Source organism: Equus caballus, chromosome 18 (genome assembly GCF_041296265.1).
Source record: "Equus caballus isolate H_3958 breed thoroughbred chromosome 18, TB-T2T, whole genome shotgun sequence".
NCBI lineage: Eukaryota > Metazoa > Chordata > Mammalia > Perissodactyla > Equidae > Equus > Equus caballus.
Genome location: NC_091701.1, coordinates 28,661,357 through 28,676,633, shown reverse-complemented (window position 1 = coordinate 28,676,633; position 15,277 = coordinate 28,661,357).

Below are 15,277 nucleotides of genomic sequence, written 5' to 3'. Positions count from 1 at the left end.
AGAAAATTCTAGACAGGGAAGAGAGAGAGTAAAAACTGTGTGTGTGTGCATGTGTTTATGAAAGAGGGGAAGAGGAGAGGGCAGGAGAGAAAAGGAAAAAAGAAGAGCTGATAGTCCAGAATTCCTAGAAACAAGAAATTATACCAGAAAGTTTGACTTAGCTTTCTGTCACTGTCAATTGAAAGAGATCTCATTAACACAGAATGAATTGTCTTTGATTCAAAATTCACAATAGCTTTGCAAAGGTGGGGTCAAATAAGAAAACTCTTATTGACTTACTGTCATTAAATCAGTGAGAGTGGAAAGAGAAAGAAGATTTCGTTATCTTACTTCCAAAGAGAAACTGAATCTAAATTTACCACAATATACAGCCAGGAAATATCCTGCTAATGTGATTGATACCAAATAGCCGTAATAGCTAACACTGATTGAATTCTTATGATGTGCCAATCATTATACATCATTAATGATATATTTATATTAACTCCTTTCAGCCCTTCAACAACCAAAGGAAGTAGTTAGTTTTACTTATTCCATTGTACAGATAAGAAGACTGAGGCTTAGAAAAGATAAAAAATTTGCTCAGGTCACACAGTCAGCTAGGCTTGGAACCCAGGCTCTTTGCCCTTACTCATCCATTCCCTTAACCACTGTGCTCAAGTTGGGACAAGTATAGCACTTCCCAAATGCCAATGGAATTCTCGTATTTATCTTTATCTCCTGTCCAAGTCCAGAATGAGAGAAAAAAGTGTTTTCTGTCTGCCAACAATACCACTAACATTGCTACATTGACATTATTCAGCACATTGCTTTCACTTAGTAAGCATGGTGAGAACTCTCTGCCTAAACATTAGAGACAGTTTTCCAGCTAGCACAAATCCAACGAGAAACAGAGCAAAACATTCAAAAGTAGTAATAGAGGTGATATTTGTTATTATTAATTCCACTTCAAGATTTATTTCAAGACCTGACTGACAGTATTTCAGTTTTTGACACTAGAACAGAATCTAATTGGCCTGGCCATTACTCAGCATTGATGCTCAAACTTACCCCATTTCAGTCCTTGTGGTGAGACACCATTTCAGAAAGCTGAGTGTTCAAAGGAATGTTACTTCTGCAAACAGCATTCTTAATGTCAAAGGATAAAGCCCCACAGTTGTGGGGAAAGTTGTGTATCTACCAGGAAAATATTCATCAGCCTACCCAGTTGGTCATTCACTTTCCCTTTGGCTATTTGGACATATTTTAATGTGTATTGAAATACCCGCGAGTTCTCCAGTCTTCATTATAAAGCTTGAGAAAAAATGTCCAGCGCAAGTTATTTTCAGGTATACAATTAGAACCTCCTTTTAACTCCTTTGCCTCAAGATTTACATAACTGTGAGGGCAAAGAGATCAAACGATAAAAAGTACAAGATACTGCAGATTAGAAATGAAAAGTAAACCAGTCGCATGCCAGTTTCTTGCTGCAAGTTCCAGCCGAGACCAAAATCAACGTGACTGAGAGAAGACGTAGTGTGGAGAGAAAATCTCCCAGGATAATCAAGGGATATATTTCCAAGTCTATTTCCCCCTACAGCACTGTTTTGTTTTCTCACATCAATGAGCTAGAATAAAATGTGGATCCCATGATCAAGCTGGCAGAAGTCATGCTCCCTACCTGGATGCTCGCAAATTGTAAATCACAACTTTACAAGGATTTAACTTTTCCCTTTCCAAAATAATCAAATGTTGTGGTGAGGGGGCCACTAATCATGACAAAAAATATACTGCAAATTCTTTCTTTTGGTGCCAAGTCCAATAAGTTCTCTGAGTGAAATTAAATGCGCGATCTTATTCCAAACCACAGCTTCCCTTGGGGATGGGCAAATCTCAAGTGGGGGCTGAAAGGCCAGTTGTATCAAAGCCCAGGGTTACACCCATTTTTTCAAGTTGTTTTTTTTTTCCTTTTTTAACTACTGCCTGCAGTATAAACGGCTCAGGCCCCTCTGCTTTCCAGCCTTTACAGTCAAATCAGCGCTTCATACTTTCCACTTTCTGCCTCTAAAAAGTGGGCCAGTCCCTGACTTCTCTTAGTTTCTCACAGTTTTTGTTTATTTTAAGAGATTCTCTGCTGAACTCCAGGGAAGGGATAAAAAAAAAAAGGAGAGAGAGAGAAATCTGTTATGTTGTAAGCAATTACTGGCTCCATTTCTTAGATCTGCAATATCACAGGAATTAGAGATGGAAAAGACCCATTAGGTCATCCTGTCCACCCTGTGCCAGCACAGCACTATTCCCTACTGTAGATTATCTCTTCTGAGAGTTTTTAATATGTTTAAAGGGTGGCCAATGATAACATAGTTTCGTTTTATTTCTTTTGCTGCTTTGTTCTGTCCAATCTGCAACATACCATTTCTAAGGATGGCTCTAGGGTGACTTCTCAAAGGCCATTTTGACTGCTCATGAAGAATTAAAACAACATTTGTGCTATCCAACAGCTATGTTCCAAAAGCTCAACATGGAAGCATCTATAAAAAAGCAAGTTTTAAAGAGCCAGCATTTCATCCCAGGGATGGAAATGTCACATATAAAACTATTTTACATAGACATGTTCTATATATCGAGTACATATACCACAAACACTGTGTGAGTGTGCATATATGTTCACACAAAGTGCATACAAATACTCATCATTACCCCAGAGCCTTTCTGTTTCCTAAAAGTTGTGCCAAATGATGCATAATTCACAAAAATGTGATCCAAAATATTTAAGGTTATGTTTCTCACAATTTTCTTCTTATCTCTCTTAAGTCATACATTTTAAATGTCAACTTGCATAAAGAAATGTTTAATTTCAAGGATACTCCTCCATTGGAAAACTCTTTAACAATTCTTTAAGTAGTTTTGTTTTTTCCTCGTTATTCTTATCCTAAGATAATGGAGTATTTTGCTTTACCTATTACAAGCCAAGCCTAGGTATCCCTATCTATTAGACAACCAGTCTCATCCCTCCAGAAAAAAATGAACAATGTGAGAGAAACCTAGAAAGAAGAATGAACACACTGTATATTCTTGAACGGCTATCGTCTTAATCCATTGTCCTTGGAAGCTAACTGAAGGAGATCAAATCAGTACTACTATTTGAAAGCACACCATCTTATGCTGGGATCATAATTAACACTGATAATATGTGTTTTTTTTCTTATGTCATATTATAAGTTCTATAGTATTTTCTATGTATAATGCAGGGTATATTTTCATTTTTAATATATTTAAGAAGGTGGCCCATCTTTGATATGTGTAGTAGAGAAAAATAATTTCTCACTGTTCGACTAGAAGGCAGGATAGTTTAGTAATTAAGAGTCTGGAGTATGGAGTTTTGTGATTTGGGGCACTACTAGTTACCTTGTTTGTGAATTTGGTCAAATTATTCATCATATAGCATCAGATATAAGATGTCATGGGTTCTAATACAGTGAGGATTATTTTACATACTATTAAGAACATAAAAGCAATGCTAATTAAATTATGAGATGATGCTTGCTTAGCACTTAGAATTTTTTAAGACAGTAGCATTATATGCAACTGCAGAATATTGATGCCGTTTCATTTCTTTAAGAGCGTTCCACCATTATCTCTAAACTTTTTTCCAAATCACTTGAAACTATTCTACAAGTTTTGATTTTATGTTTCTTGATCGGATTACAAAGAGTCAACAGCAAGTCTTGAGACATCAATTAAGAAAACATTTAAAAGAAAATCACATTTAACATGTGTAGTTCCAACAATCCACATATTACTCAATTGAAATAAAGCAATATAATTATCTACGACCAACACGTTCATAAATAAACAATGACACCTATGCTATGACTGGATTATAAATCACCATCAATTATAAGACACATTCTGACATTAGAGATGTATATGTAAAAGAAAAAAAAATTAAAAATAAAAAGCAGGCCCTCAACCTACTGAGGTTTCCTATCCTGTCCTTGGAAGCCCCTGTCATAAGTAAGGCAATCCATATATTTTTAGTGAATTATGGGCAGAAAAGAGTTGGGTGATTTTTGGAATCGTGCAGACAAATCTTTCAAATCCAGGGTTTGGTACTAACCAGTTGGGTGGCCTCAGGCAAATTTAATCTCCCTGGCCTCAATGTGTAAAATGATTTTATGGTACAATTTATTTAAGTGTGAGATTTAAATGAGATAAAGTATATAAGGGACAATCCATGACACTTGATACATAGTAGGCACTAACTACATTTTAGATCTTTCCCTTAATGTGCCAAGGATCAGTGGAGGTCATTTTTAACAACTGTGATTATTTTAAAGAGGAAGACAGAGCAGCAAGTGAAGTGATACAAACAATAAAATAAAAGGAGTAAAGATTAAAGATAAAACTAATAAATTTTACAAAAGTCTTTATTAAAAGGCAAAGTTCTGTTTATAAAATTAGTGTTCAATGGTTTACGTACACTTTGCAGGGAAAAAACCCTAATTTACCCCCAAAACAAATGTATATGATAGAGGGGTTCAGTTTACTCTATGTAACACGAGGAGTAGAATTAAATTGGAGAACTTTAGAGGAAGAAAAATCTGGGTTCCAAAACTCATCAGCTTCTTCCCTGTCCTTCCTGAGGAAGCCTTTGAGCTTGTTCTGCCCTTGACGAGGGCCTTGCTCGTGGCTGGTTCCCGGGAATCCTCCCTCCCTCCAAAGAGGTTCCTCCCTGACCTCTGTGGCTAATGGGGGTCCCTCATTAAGCCTTCTACAGAACTCTGCTTATTTACCTCATAGCTCTAATAAAAATCAATTATTATGTTGTTCATCTATTTGTTTAGCTGGCAATTTAAAGAGCATCATGGAATTAGTGTTGAGTATGGGCTCTAAAACCATAACGCCTGGCTTAAAGCCCTGTTCTGCCACTTATTAGCTGCTTCTCTTTGGCAAGTTACTTGCCCCCTCTTTCTTAGCTGTAAACATGGAAAATAACAGTTTCCACTTCACGGGCTTGTTGTGAGGAGTAAATGAGTTAATATGCGTAAAACTCCTGGTAACTAACATTTACTGTGCTCCCAATAAACATTAGATGCTGTTGTTTCAGTATTATCTTCCTTTGTGTTCCAAAGTCTAGCTTAATGCCTGGCACATGATTGGCACTAAACAATGGAATACTACTCAGCCATAGAAAAAGACAAAATTGTGCCATTTCTGACAACATGGATGGACCTTGAGGATACTATGCTAAGTGAAATGTCAGACAGAGAAAGACAATTACCGCATGATTTCACTCATATGTGAAAGATAAACAAACAAAACAAACACAAAGATAAGGAGAATAGATTGGTGGTTACCAGAGGGAAAGGGGATATGAGGAAGGTAAAAGGGGTAAGGGGGCTTTAGACTTTTGGTGGTAAACAAGACACAGTCTATACAGAAACTGAAATATAATGATGTACACCTGAAATTTACACAATGTTATAAACCAATGTGACCTCAATAAAATAATTTTTTAAAATGTGTATTAGTTAGGGGCTGGCCCCGTGGCCGAGTGGTTAAAGTTTGCACGCTCCGCTGCAGGCGGCCCAGTGTTTCGTTGGTTCGAATCCTGGGCGCGGACATGGCACTGCTCATCAGACCACGCTGAGGCAGCGTCCCACATGCCACAACTAGAAGAACCCACAACGAAGAATACACAACTATGTACCGGGGGGCTTTGGGGAGAAAAAGGAAAAAATAAAATCTTAAAAAAAAAAAAAATGTGTATTAGTTAACTAGTTAACTAGGGAAAAAATAAATGTGTATTAAAGAAACAAAAGAAAGATTGTTCCAACAGTGGGAGACATTGCTTTGTGGGGTCATAAGCCCCTATCAGTCAACAGGATTACTGAAATAACTCTTAAAAAAAGGTTTTAGAAGTCATTCTATAATTGTATGTGGGATGTTACTGGTTAATCACTAAGGTCTCTTCCAACTGGAAGATTCTGATATTGATCTAAGATAGTGCTCTCACCACCTTCCCTCTTTGCGTCCTGGTTTCCTCCAAGATAAAGGTTTTTGACTAAATAATCTCTATGGTTCTCACGTTCTGTGATTCTATCTGTGAACCGGTTGAATTTGTTATTGTATTTTTCCTTCAAAAATTCCCATAGCAGAAGAGTTTTTCATTTGGCAACCCAGGTAACTTGGTTCCAACAGCACCTGGGACAGAGTTATTCTACCCCAGGGGCAGGGAGCCCTGACAACTAGTGTCTGCGCTCTAGTCACTGCCACTTGGTGACAGGAACACAAACAGTCTCTTTCTCATGCCTCCTCTTTCCATACTATAGTCTCCTTTGCTTCTCACGTTCCACAGCAATACAGCCTCGCCTTATGTAGCTCAAAGCAGAGGAATTCCACCCCTGCAGCACGGCACTATTTCCTACTAATAGAACCAGGAAACCACTATTAGATCATGCAAGCCACACCCCTTCCAGAGCAGGAACATCCTCTCCAACTGACATTTCAGCTCCTCTTCTGGCTTCAAAATGTGGCCGCGCTTCAGTGGTTCCTGTATATGGTTTGAATAACAGTTTATAAGCATTCTGGGATCCTTTGAAAATAAAGCTTCCATACAAAGTTATATTGCTGTTTTGTTTGTTATTAAGTGGGGCTTTTTGTTTGTTTTGGTTAATCTTCCCGGGAATAGTCACAAGATTTCTCAAAGAAGAAATTGTACCAGCAAGCCTTCGATGTGATTTTTACCAAACCTGAAAGTCAGCCATTCAGAACCTGGGTGATTAATGCCCTGATTGCCCCACTGTAAATGTGCAATAGAAAAATTAGTTTTGTAAACAATTAAGATATTATTTGAAGTATTATGTGTTAATTACTGCTAATATATTTGCTCACATTTTTCTCAAGTATATATTTTTGTCAATGTAAATTCTGTTTATTTTTAATTGCATAACAATGCTTTATTGCCTTTGGATATGAAGGCTTATAACTGTTAATTTGCTAAACGTTCAACATTTTCAAAGTCTGTTTGCTTGTTTCATTGTGCTGAACATACAAATCCAACTTAACATTACTCCAGGTGACAAGAAAGCCAGCTGATTAACACAAATGTCAAACCTCACTGGGGAGTCAACCCAAATCCTTGGCTACCATCCAGCTACTCCTCTGGCTCAAGGAGAATTTCATTATTTCTTTGTTAGGACAAGAAGATGAGGGTGGGAAACAAAATCCTAGATGACGCGGTAAGTAGCACTTCCCATGCTACTTATGGCTTTCTTCTCTCAAAGAGCTTAAGGCAAGTAGCCTAGGAGAATAATTCTTTTTACCACACAAACAAACAAAATTAGCAATATTGTACCCATTTTACAGAGATGAAAGCTTGACTTCAGAGAAACAGGACCACTGATCATTGTTACCCATATGATGAAAGAGTGAAGGATGCGCCAAAGTCCGTCTCTGAAGTCCTAACCCAAAATTGGATCCAAAAGACCATGTTTCCTTAATGAATCATCTGTAAAAAGAACTACAGGGGACTTCACAAAACATAAAGTGCTATTAAAAGGTAGGAGACTAATAAAGTTCTGAACTGGGATTGTTTGTTTTCTCCATCTGAAACTATATCAAAAGGAAGAATTATTTCAAGAAGTGGTGCTAAATAATATATTCTTAAGAAAGTGCAATTATTTTAAATAATATAGTAGGTTAGATATTTATCAGTGAATTTTCATAAACTAAGGATAATTTTCTGATTTTACAAAGGCTGCTATTCACATTGGAAAGATCTGGATAACTGCTGTCTACTCTGACACATGGCTAATAATGCAAAGAAGCCCTATTGTGACCCATAGTTGGGAACGAACTTCAGCTTCCAAAACTTTCCAATGAAACTGAGCCCAGAGAGACATAGAGACAGATATACACTACTTAGAAATTTCTAATTTCAAGTTTTTAGCAAAACTAGAACATGTCCTCAAAATAAACAAAAAAAGGGGCTTAAGGGATAAATAGCTATTGAAGAGAACACTGAGAACACAACTTTTGGATCCGTTTAGAACATAGACTGGGTATAAACGAGCAGGAAGTATTTTAAGGTTATAATGAATAAGGGGCCAAATGAACAACGAAAAGAAAACAATAAGTTCACCAGTTTTAAAGCCGTAACGGTAAATAAATGAAACAGTGTGGAAGAATGTCAAAATTTCCCTAAAAGGAAGCAATCCTCACAGGAATGCAGTCATTGAACGCAGTATAAAAACACCAGGATTTATGCTATACTTACCAAAATATGAACTCTTCATCTATTTCTCCATTTAACATATCTGTCCGTTTAAACATAGATACCACCTCATGGTGAGAAACATTATTAATCTAGAATTTTTGCATTTTAGGGACCACCTAGCGGCTAACAGAGATAGGCAACAAGTCTCATTTCAAGTTCACTTTGAGTGATGAGGCCCACAGGAAGGCTGCTTGGGTCACTGCATTGAGAATTTGGAGGCCTCACACTGGCTCAGCGGGAAGAGTCTGTAATCAATTATTGCTGCCTGTCAGGGTCATGAGAGGGGGGAATCCAAGCCCACCTGCCATTTGTTTGATTTTCTGATCCGGTCCGACCTTCTTAACTTACAATTGAGGAATCTGAGGCATAGGGAGCTTACACTTAGGAATAAAGAGCTGGAGTAATTGGCCTAAGGATAGACAGATATTCTGTTCTTCTTCTTTGCAGAATCCAAGTATCCTGGTGTCCAGTTCCCTGCCCTTTCTTTCTACTATCGCATTCAAAAGGTTGATTGTTTGGAATTCTACAATGGTTACAACTAATACACAGTTCACTTCTATAACAATATAGTCTTAGTTCGTTCTACCAAAAAATCTTAATGCTTAAATATATTCTTAAATCTTCTCAAGCTCCTAGTGTCTATCTTTCTGGGAAAAAAATCATTTCTTACAAAACTTGATTTTTCTCTCTAGGACATTTAATCCAGTAAGTGTACTGCTTTTCCTAGGCTCCATTCCTTAGGCTTTTTTCTCTCTTATTGAGAGTTTATAAATCTAACTGACTTAATCCCAGTCAGTGTGATACTAAAACTAATAATGAAGTGTAGAGGAACCATTAATACACAAACTTCCTGTAAAATGCACACCAAGGTGCCCTAGAGTCATCTCAGATTACTAGCCATATTCCCTTGAAGCTTACAGCAAGCAGTATGGAATATCCACTGGCCCGGCATTTACCTTTTATAACCACACCCAATATAGAATTACTTTTCAGAAATCCAAATGAAATGTTCCAGGTAACTGAAGGGTTGTTGCAATTGTAATCAGTGGATATCTAATATCTACACGAACATAAAACAACCCAGTACTAAGAGATGTTGTCTTCGCTTAAATTTCCCTACATCGCTTAGGTTTTTTTCACCTTATACACAGGTATATTTATTCTAAAACCTACCTGAGTGCAATTGCAAAGCCAAGAAAGCAATTCTCCTTACAAAGGGCTTCTGGTGAGAAACAGGCAGAAACCATGAAGATGGCTTGTAATGGAAGTGCCTCATGCACAGTTGGATTCTTCCACCATATTTTTCAGAACTATCTATATGAAGTGTTCATTGAGAAACCAACGGTAAGTCTCTTATGTGGGCCTTCTCCTGAAAACCCTGTAACACAGAATACCCTTTAAAAATAATAGTAAGGAATAGGGTAGTCATAGGGTGTATTTTATGACTTTTATTGCTTTGCCTCTCCAGCTGCCCATTGAAGAAATATTTTGGCTTACGTTTACCTATCATGGCGGCATGGGCCCATGGGGACCCATGGAAGGTTGTAATGAGGGGCTCTATTAACTAGTTTCGTTATTTCAGAAGGTCTGAGGGAATGACACACTCACCAATAACAAGGCCGCTAAGCTAGAGTATCAAATTACTCTGCTTTGGGGCAAAATCTTATCAATTTCCTATGAAAACTCTTGTTACCTCATGCTGATCAGAGTCTCTGATTGGCAACTATGTACATGTTTGATTAATAAAGTGTGAAATAAAAACAAATGAATTGTTCTGTTTGGACATTAAAATTTTTCAAAACACAGAGACCAGATGTAGAAGATAATCAGAGAAGACTAGTTGATACTAAGGGCATAATGTCAATCTAACATCATTAATAATGATGGTAATGATAGTGTAACAGCTAAAACTTACACAGCATTTGCTAAGTTACCATACACTAACATTAATTCATTCAATCATCACAACAACCATATCATGTAGGTACAATTATTACCCAAAGTAGGGTTATAAAGTAAGTGAGAAAACTGAAGTAGAGGACCATCAAATGACAAGCCTACAGTCATGCAGATAGTAAGTGCTGAGCTAAGAACTTGAATACAGCAGTGGGGCTTAGAATCCATGCTCTCACTTCCTCCTTTCCAGAAATAGTCTAGTTAGAGGCCTCATTTTTAATATAACAAAATAACAGCACAGTGGCATCTTAATCTGTAAAATTAGGGATAGTAACAGTTTTCTCAAGAATTGTTCTTAAGATTTAAGAAGTTCATTTTCGTAAGATTCGAGACCCATACTTGGCACAAGACAAGTTCTGTTAGGTGTTTGCCAGTATAATAACAATACTTTTTTAAACTACAAAGCTTTTATTCTCCCCTGGAGCACAATTCAACCTTCTCACCCATGTTCAATATGAGTAACAAATTAACTTTAAAAATGACTTTGCTTTTGTCTAACTACCAATATGCAAGAAAATTCACTTGGCTGATTACAAACAAACCATTAACTCATCCTACTGGTCAAAGCTCAGTGGGAAGACTCCGTTTGCAAGCAGGGAAGGGTGGTGAGGAGGCTGGGAGATCACAGCTTGAGCAGAGGCGCCCGTACCTGGGGACCTGAGACCTGCTAGGGACCCTTGCTGAGTTTTTCTTTCTTTTCTACCTCTTCACAGACACTCCTGTGAGACTGTTAATTTACCTCTAAATCTCTGTGCAAAGAAACACACTTTTAAACTATAACATGCACCACATCATCTATACGTTCCTTGGACCAGCATCTCATTGCCTAATACTACTCAGTTTTAATAAAACTCCATCCTTTGAAGCTCTGTTGTGGAGGAGAGTAATTCCACAGCAGCTTTGAAGTGTACTCCCTTAAATAAAGTAAGAGAAAAAGCCATTGTTTATTTCCCTACTCTTTAAGAGTTAATGAGAAATTTGCACCTGTACAGCTGTTGTGGACTGAAGCTAGCTCATGGAGTGAATGTGTTTTCTGCTTGAGACAGTTGTAAATGCCTTGAGTAAAAACACTGAGGACTGCTAATGGATAGGTTTATTTTAAAGCATGCCATCTGCTATCAATCATAGAGAAGTATAGGAAGCAAGTTTGGCTGGGCTCCCTCCTTGTGAGCCTGATAAAGACAGGGCTCCAGGACTCGGGAACATTGAGTCCTCAAGAGAATAAAACATCAAACCTACTCAGCAGCTCCACTAACAATAATAAAAATGCCTCAGCCTAAAGGTGACATTCTGAATTTACGATTATTTGTGTCTATAAAGTGTATTCTTTGGCTCCTGACTCATTCTGACTGTCTCACTCCGAGAACAATACATTAAGCCTGCCTGGAGTAAATGGAAATCCTATCCTTTTATTAAACCAGCAGCCAGTACCTGAGACGGTCTAATGCCCTGTAGGATCGCAGGAAGATTTTCAGCTCTGTTCTGTTCTTTTTCAAGATTTTTGGAGGAAAACTACAAATGAAATCTAGGTTAATACACTAAAATACATAAATAATGGAGGCAAATTTATGTTTCCTTAAAAGATAAAATAAAATGAAAGAAAATAAAAGAATGAATTGGAACTCGTCCTACTATTCTTCTATCACGTACCCATCACTATGCTGTTGGAAAATTACGTATTAGAGAGATGGTAAAATTTAGAACTGGTTGCTCAGAATCGTCATGTTCTTTATGCTGAATGGACCAAGCACATTTTCAAGAGAACAAACATTATTTCCTCGGAAATCTTCCAGCTGTGGAATCATAACCAATATTGTTTTCAAAAATGGATCCCAAAGTATTCCTTGAAAAATGTCGAGCCTGGCTTATTAAATGTGTTGCCTGCTGAAATCCTCAGTGGACGAAATGAGTTGTGGTGGCACTGGAACTTCCACGGCTTATAATGTTAGCTTCTGCCTCAAATCTGCAGCTTAACTTAATTCCATTGCTAGCCTGGAAAACGGAGTTGTGAGTGTTTAGGGAAAACCCACCTGGCCAGCAAACTCATGAGCCTAATTAAAGTTAATAGAGAAATTAAAAGAGGAAAACATTGGTTCAGTAGTGGTTAGGAAGGAATGCATAAGGCAATAGAAATTGAGGGCAAGAACTCGCATGGTATTATGCTTTTGCTAGAAATACTTCTTCCTAAAAACATGAAGAGGAACCGGTAGTATTTAACTTGCTACGTATTATGGGTCATATGTTACCATTCAATAAATAATTTTCATGCTGAAGAACATTGTTTTAGGTTAAATAGTATAGAAATACTTATTCAAGCAATGAGTACATTTCAGATCTGCTGTGTGATCAGCACTCTGCTAGGTTCTGTAATATGAGGAATATTAGTAAGTTATTGTTGGTAAATTATTGGTAGTCTTAGGAAACATGTTAGTAATATATGTAATATTAGTCAAAGGCATTATCCTTGCCCTTCATGGAGAAAAATGTCTAACATTCAAGTAAATTGAATTCTAGAGCAATATTATAGTGCTAATCTTAAGAACTAAATTCTTAGAGATAACAAAATTGCCATAAGAGTTCAGAAAAGAGAGAGAAAAGCAAAGACTACAGTAGCCAGTAAAAACTGGTTAGGAAGCCTTGCATCATTTCCTTAGAAATAGAAAGAAGAGAGAAAATGAATGAAGAGAGCCTATAACTCACACTTAAACCGATAAAAGATACTCATCTATTGAAGTTTCAGTGTACTTTCTGATGCAGTATGGGGTTAAGTGCTGAGCCAAGTTACAGAACATACCTGGGCAGAAGGAAGCACCAGCAATGCTTTCGTCCTTTGACAGGAGTCAAAAAAATCAAATTCCCATAGAGATCAAGCAGGAAATGTATCACTATGCGAGCGAAGCAGGCTAGGTCAGCCTTAGAGTGCAGCCAGTGAAGGGCACTTGCCTTTTCTAAACAGGCAGCTTCTACCCAGAACAGGCTGATTAGTGCCACGAAAGGAAGAGAACCCGGTGTTGGCAGATCCTTTCATTTATCGAAGGAAGCTGGAAACTTGGCGTTTAACTAATACTTCCCAATTTTTTAAAGGACTTTCTGGTCAAACCAAACACTTTACCACTGTGGGACAGATCCACCAGTCCTTGCTCTGGGATTTTCAATAGTCCGTGTCATAGAGAAACCTGAATCTTAATTCTAGGAATCCTGAAAATAGGTCTGTAAACGCTTCCCAAGCTCCTGTATTGCACATGAAGGCCTTCTGCACGCTCGAGTCACCCAGCTTTCCATGGGGCCACTCCTATGAATTATTTTAGACGAGCCAGTCTGTTTCTGAAACTGCAGAAGGGTAGTGGTTTTTTACAGCAGATTTCAAATCTCTGACAAATAAGTCAGTGGAGCACTAATGAAAACACAACTATGATGGGGCCTATGCTGCTATGATCAGACAGGAGTGGCCACATCAAGAAGAGAAACACCTGAAGATTAGCACAGTAATTTGTTTCTCTAAACCTGAATCATTTAATCTCTTTTCTTAACAAAGCAGGGATCTATGACTACGGTAAAAAAAAAAAAAAGTTAAAATCACTTTTATAAAGTGATTTCTAAAAGATTTCAATGTTTTCAATAAAAAGGATGAGTCATTAATATATAGGTAATAAAATATTATTCAGAACTCATTACCTTAATATTCCCTACTTAGAAATTGCAAATACTTGCTGACTGAATTGTAAAAAGGTTCTAATACCAGGTACATATTATGTGATGTTTTCAGTTAGTGTTTGCAACATAAGGTCTACACATTGGGAAAGGGAAGAGTTTAAACCAAAATAAATCTACTCTTATGCTTTAGGAAACCTTATTTTATCATACTATTTAATGTGAATCAATTAAATTGTGAATGTGAATCAATTAAATACCTTACAGAAAAGAAAATACCTTACGAAAGGAATTTTGTGTTACTGGATTGGGAATCATTTATTTGGGCTTATTTTTCTTGCATTTTTGACCAGACAGTCTCAAAGTCAAAACTATCCGCGTTAAAAGTCAGATGCACAAATAGCAACTGGTTCAAAGACAGAAGCTCTTGCTACATACGAACACTTGTCAGACATTGTCTATACGTGTGCTGCTGTTAATATTGTGACAACCTTTTTGAATTTAGAATGTCAAACCCCCTGCAATATCAAGAAACAGGTGACCATTTGGGAGGTAAATACATATGCCAACCAAATAATCCAAACTTTCGTCAAAATCAGTGGCCTACATGTAAAGAAAGAAAGAAAAACATTAACAATAAAATGCAATCTGTTTCGTATCGCAATGAGCTTAGGGCTTTATCACAAAGTAGCTGTAACCTTGATAAAAGAGACGTCACTTCTCTGGATTTGTTTCTCCCCTCCCCTGGCAAAGCAGAGAGAGGAACTAGGTGGTCTCCCAGCCCTCTGCCTTGTTTAGAATTTCTTATCTTTTTTAAAGCTATTTCTATTCTGTGTGGCTAGACTTACGAGACAAAAATGATGTTTCTTAAGTACACTTTGATAAAGATATGTTCATAATTTAGTGTAGATTGAGTAAACATTTTTCTTTTTTATATTTAGTAAAGTATATTATCCTTTTTCCAAAAAAGTTTTACTTCTATCTTTCTAATATCTATCTACCTATTCTACCTGAAATGCCAAGCTACAGAAAAAAAATCACTGCCATAATTTTGGTATATTTCCTGTTACCATTTACTCTATGCAATTATACATACATATTTATACAAATTTGTCATTGAACTGTGTTAGGTTCTTTTTTTTCTCTTCTTCCATTCTACACTATGTCAAAAACTTTACCTCATATTTTTGAATATTCTTTAAAAACATAACCACAAAATCTTCCATTAGATTTACACATCATATTCAATCAAACATTCCCCAGTTGTTGGACATTTAAGTTGTTTTCACTTTTAATTTTACAATAAAAATACTTGCTAATAAATCTTGGTGTACATTTATGAGCATTTCCGGAAGATCAGTTCCTAAGTACAGATCTGTAATTTGTAAAGCCTTTGATTTGCAGTGCTAC